This window comes from Sylvia atricapilla, chromosome 27, assembly GCF_009819655.1.
Source record: "Sylvia atricapilla isolate bSylAtr1 chromosome 27, bSylAtr1.pri, whole genome shotgun sequence".
Lineage (NCBI taxonomy): Eukaryota > Metazoa > Chordata > Aves > Passeriformes > Sylviidae > Sylvia > Sylvia atricapilla.
The window spans coordinates 2862627-2868300 of NC_089166.1; the positions used below are offsets into that span (position 1 = coordinate 2862627).

General features: G+C 48.1%; 1 pseudogene; it reads right to left on the reverse strand.

Annotated features, from left to right (window-relative positions):
* Positions 1 to 1989: 1989 nt before the first annotated feature.
* On the reverse strand, positions 1990 to 2753 carry LOC136372362 (feather keratin Cos1-2-like; annotated as a pseudogene).
* Positions 2754 to 5674: the final 2921 nt, after the last annotated feature.

Here is a 5674-nt window from a genome sequence, read left to right on the forward strand (position 1 = left end):
TGTAATATTTTCCATTCCATGAAGGTTCTCGCCTTCCTTGGCAGATACCTGTCTTTTAAACAAAGACAATTGTCAATATATGGTAGAATGAAAGAGAAGCAAGAGAGAGATATTAAATGAGAGAAAGAAAGGAAGACAGAACACCAGTCCTGGCTCAAGCATTGATTCAGCTGTTGGAGTATCCAGGTGGAACAAGGACATTTGCCCAGAAAAGTGCTGTACTACCTCCACATGGGCCGTTCTCCAGGCACATGCCATTTGTTCTCACAGTGTCTTCGTACCAAGCACCCTCAGGTGGCCCCACAGACATCAAGCTGTCGGTTTCAGACATACACGAGTCCCTCTTCTTCTATATTCCTACACCAGTGCTCAGTGAGGTGGACACAGATGGTGTCTGTGCCATGAACTCTGAGCAGGAAGAGCATGGGGAGAACCAAATAAGATCCATGGGGCACTGTGTGCCAGAGCTGTTCTTTCGAGCCCAGCTGTGCCTTCAGGAGTTCCTGAGGATGCCATGAGAAAAAACAGGATGTGGCTGGAGAAGGGGCTATACAGAGGCAGGACAGCACTTTTCTGGAACAACCTACCTTGCTGCAGTTCCTAGAGAGAAGCACAACATAGGACAGCACAAGGACACAAATGAGGTCACAAAGACCACACGGGCTCTAGGGAGGTGACCTTGATCAGGTCACCAAAGACCCCTGAATCTTCCAACTCATCTCCAGAAAGGTCTGAAAAAACAGACTGTGTATAACAACTCATTGCATAGGAAGTGAGAAACCTATCTTTGGGTAGAGAAACCTATCTCTGAAAGGTATCCCCCCAAGCTGGGCACTGCCCTCAGGACCCTGGACATCCAATGGACTGGACTGGTACAGATGGATGGATACTGAAACCAGGACTGACATCTCACCCACAGGATTGATGCTGGTAGCAGGACTTCTTTTTCTCTCTCTTACCCTCTATTTCCCTCTCTTTCCTTCTTTCTATCTTTCCCTCATTAATTCATTTCTCCCTCTTAAATTTCTCTCTTTCACCAGGCCGCTTAATCCAAAACCCACACCCATGTACTTATATAGTAGGTCTAGGACTACTATAACATATCAATCTCCACACTAAGCATGTAATTTACTAATAAAACTTCTTTCTTTTTTTTTTTTTTTTTTTGGTCAAACCCCCAGACTTTTGCCATTCCTTTTGACTGGGAGCATTTATGAAACTTGAGTGTTTTCTACACCTTAAAGGGGGAATCCCCACAGCCTGCATAACCTGATTGGCAGATACTGATCCCAACTTCTGCATCATCTCAACCCTGCATGTTGTGGACAGCATCTGGGTCCTGCCAGGTGCTGAAGGACTCTATGAGGTACCTGTCTTGTCTACCTTTGACCACATGTGCTGCTTATGAGGCCTGCACAGGGAAATGCAGGAGGAGAAGGAAGAGATGAGGCTGTGGGCTGGTTCCAGACATTGCTGTTTCCCTTCTTCATTCCCGCCACCCTTTGGAGCAATCTTTTCCCCGTTTGGCACTGGCTGTGGAGTAGCCAGGGTTAGTCTTCATCAACTCCAATGGAAAAGGCAGAAAGCAAAATCCACTACAGGGAGTCCCATGCTTTGCCCCTCCACAATCTATCCTGAGCAGACTGGAAAAATTGCCATGGAAAGAAGAACAACTTAGAGGCCAAGGCTTGGATGCACATCTTTAATGAATGTAAGGTAGAAACAGAGGTAGCTCACAGAGAGCACCAGAAGCAGCCACTAAGATGCAGTGAAGCTCCTTTGTGGTGTCCATTTGGCTGCCCAAAAGAGGAAGGGAGGGCAACACATCCCCCTAGGCTGGCCTGGGAAGACACGGACAGCAAAGGAAAGACATAAAAAATAGAAGGAAGCAATGGGTCAGACATGAAATACCATGCCTTAAAGCTCTATCTCCTGCCCAGAACCAGTTTCTGAGGTACTTGAAGTTCTCGCCTAAAGCCTTTAAGCAGATTTAGCAGGGACGACATCTGCTGCCACCATAGCAGTTGGTGATGCAGGAGATGTCAAAGCCCCCAGAGTTGATGGGCACTCCACCACAGCTGAGGATGTTGCCAACAGCAGCAGAGGTGGAGGATCCCACGGCAGTGTTCTGTGGGAAGGAGCTGAGGATGGGGCCGGGCAGGGTCACCACCACGGCTGAGGGCTGGATGGCCACATGGGAGTCCTGGCACTGCCTGACACAGCACTCATTGCAGCTGTTGGCCAGTGGGGTGGGGCCGCAGGGCTGGCAGCAAGGGTCACAGGGTCTGCAGCAGGACATGGCTGGGGCTCACAGGTGCACCTGGCACAGAGGGCAGAGAGAAGCAGAAAGTGAGGACACATGAGAAGCAGCACTGCACCCAATCACCCTGCAGCCAAGGCACCTTCTGGCCCACATTGCACTGCCCAGCTCAAAGCCCAGCAGCTACCTCTGCCAAGTCCCAGCCTCTCTTTCTCTGTCTGCACAAGACCTTCTCTCCCCTGCTTTCTCCCAGCACAAGCAGCTCCCTGGCCTGTGTTACAACTGCTCAGACCTCCAGCCAGGAAAGAGCTGGTCTTTGAGCAGCAGGATGAGGAGGAGGAGAAGAGGCTTCCCACTCACCTGATTCCTGAGGAGGTGAAGGTGAGAGAAGTGGATGAGAGAGCACAGGCTTGGGCTGCCTTTTATAGCAGTCCTGCACTGCCTCAGGCCCAGAGGCACCTTAGTGGAAGTCATAATTTTCTGACCAGCTCATGTTAAATGCAAACTATCCCAGCTAATGATGGGGCTGTGTTCTGTTTTCCTCCACTTCTGCCTTTTCATTTCCTGGCTAATTCCGCGTGCTTTCCTATATTAAGATCTCTTTCTGTAAGTGCTGGGATGAGAGCATCAACGATTTCTGATGCAGAAAGACGTCAGCACAGCCAGAAATCTCAGATTAATTGTTCTCGGCATCCCCTGTGGGCAGGTTGTGTTTACCAGTTTCATTCCTGTGGTCTTGTCTGTGGTAACGTTGTCGGAAAATGGGCACTGCTCTTGTGCTTCTCTCCCACGTGCCCAAGGCCACTGCTGTGAAGGAATATGCTGCATCTCCACAACAGATTTCTCAGCTAATGACATTTCCTGACCTTATTTGTATGTACAGGTTTTTTGTTTGTTTCATGAAGATGTGAGAGCATACGTGTGTCAGTCTAGGCTTGTAGTAAAATCCCTGGTCAAATTAGCTGGAAGATTATTCTAGGACGTATTCAAAGACACATGATTAACAAGGCAGTTGTTTTTCACCACTAGCGTCAGTCCACAAGAGGAAAGCCGTACTTGTCAAACCTAATTTCCTTTCACAGCAAGGTAACCTGATGAATGGTAGGCAAGTGATACAATCTTTTTTGCATTTCTCTAAAGTTTTTGATACTGTTTCTCAAAGGATCCTTCTGGACAAAATGTCCAGGGCAAAACTGTATAAATACATTGTGTGATGGGTGAGCAACTGGCTCATGGGTCAGGCACAAAGGGTGACAATGAGACATCAGACTGGCAACTGGTCTCCAATGAGGTACCTCACTTTTAGGGTCAATCCTCTTCAACATTTTCATAAATAGTTGGGATCCAGGGCTTGAACAAATATTAAGTTTGCAGAGTATGCAAAACTGGGAGGAGCTGTCAACTCCCTCAAAGACAGAGAGGCTCTGCAAAGAGACCTCAACAAATTAGAGGTGGGCAATTACCAACCATATGAAGTTCAACAAGGGCATGTACCAACTTCTGCACCTGGGATGGGGCAGCTGTGAATGTACGGACAGACTGAGGACAGAGAGGCTGGAGATCAGAGCCGAGGAAAGTGACTTGAGGGTCCTGGTTGATGGCAAGTTAGATATGACTCAGCAGTGCCCTGGCAGCCAGGAGGGCCAACAGCGTCCTGGGGGACATCAGGCCAAACATAGCCGGCTGGGCAAGGAAGGGCATTGGCCCACTCTGCTCAGCACTGGGGCAGCCTTACCCTGAGTTCTTGAGCTAGTTTTGGGCACCACAGTATAAGAAAGATATTAAGCTGTTAGAGAGGTGTCCAAAGGAGGAGACAAAGGTGGTGAAGGGTCTGGAAGGGGAGCCATACGAGGAGTCACTGAGGTCACTTGGTTTATTCAGTCTTGATAAAGAGAGGCTGAGAGGAGACATCAGTGCAATCTACAACTTGTGGAGGGGCAGACATTGATCTCTTCTGTCTGGTGACCAAGGACAGGACTCAAGGGAATGGTATGAAGTTGTGTCAGGGCAGGTGTAGGCTGGCTGTTAGGAAAAGGTTCTTCCCTCAGAGGGTGGTCAGACACTGAACAGGAACAGGCTCCCTGAACAGGGAATGGTCACAACCCCTAAGGCTGCCAGAGCTCAAGGAGCATTTGGACAATGTTCTCAGGGCTGGGCTGTCTGTGCAGGGCCAGGTGTTGGACTTGATGATCCTGATGGGTCCCATCCAACTCAGGATATTCTGTGATTCTATGAGTCTATGAGTTAATATCTGACAACAATAATATTAAGGAAATGGTCCTTATTAGCTGCACCTGTTCCATTTCCTGTAGGATTTAGAAAGGACATTCGATGGCTGGATTTTTTGGAGTATTTCTTCCAAATCTTTAAGTGTAACTAATAATACCATTTTTCTTGAGAAAAATGGTAGTGGGGAAAGAAGATTGAAGGGGTGGTCATTGTAAGAAGAATCCAGGGACAGTCACATATAACAGAGTCTGTTTCAGCCAGCTTCTAAATGGATTTAGTGTTGCCTCACATGAGCAAATTAGCAATGCTGGTGGTGTCTCCATGAAAGCACATTCAGCTAAGGGCAGCACACTCCACTAGAAGAGAGGGATGACCCAAAAAATGGGACACACCAAGACCAGAGACAGGAGAGGAGAAGTTGCCCCAGGCAATGATACAGGGGTTCCCCGGTAGCCCATGGAAGAGACCATCATGCACCAGATATCCTCAGAGAAGACCATGGATGATCCCATGCCAGAGCAGGTAGAGAGGCTCTGTAGGAACTCTGGACTGTGCAGGGCTGATGCTGAAGCAGGCTCCTGGAAAACAGTGGCCTTTGGAGGACTCAAGCTGAAGCCCATGGACATGATGCACACTGGAGCCAATCTTGATAGTTTGTAGCCTATGGGAAGGGCCTGTGCTTGAGCACATTAAAAATGAGAGGAGGAAACTGTGACAGGAAGAAAGAGTTGTGTACAGACCACAACCCCACATTCTGCATCTCACCGCACTGCTTTGGGGTGGAGGGAAACAAAAGAGTTCAAAAATGAAAGAGGGAAGTTGAGGCTGTGAAACAGACATGAGGATGGAGTGAAGGTGGGGTTATTTTAGTTACTCCTCACCATCCTCCTCTATTTTTGATTGGCAGTAAGTTAAATGTATGTCCCCTAAGTCAAGTCTGCTTTGCCCATGGTTATTGATATCTAATCCTTCTGTCTTCATCTTGAGCTGTGACCATTTCCACCTTACTTTTCTCCTCACCCATAGAGGAAGGAAAGGGTGGGGGGCAAGCACCTGGGGCACTGGAAGCCAGCCAGGGTCTTTCTGGTTTTACATTAAGTATGGGAAATAGAAGTGCATTGAGTATTTGTCCTTTGCTTGCTATATTTTCTGCTTCCTATTTGTCCCTGTAGGAGCAGTCTTCTC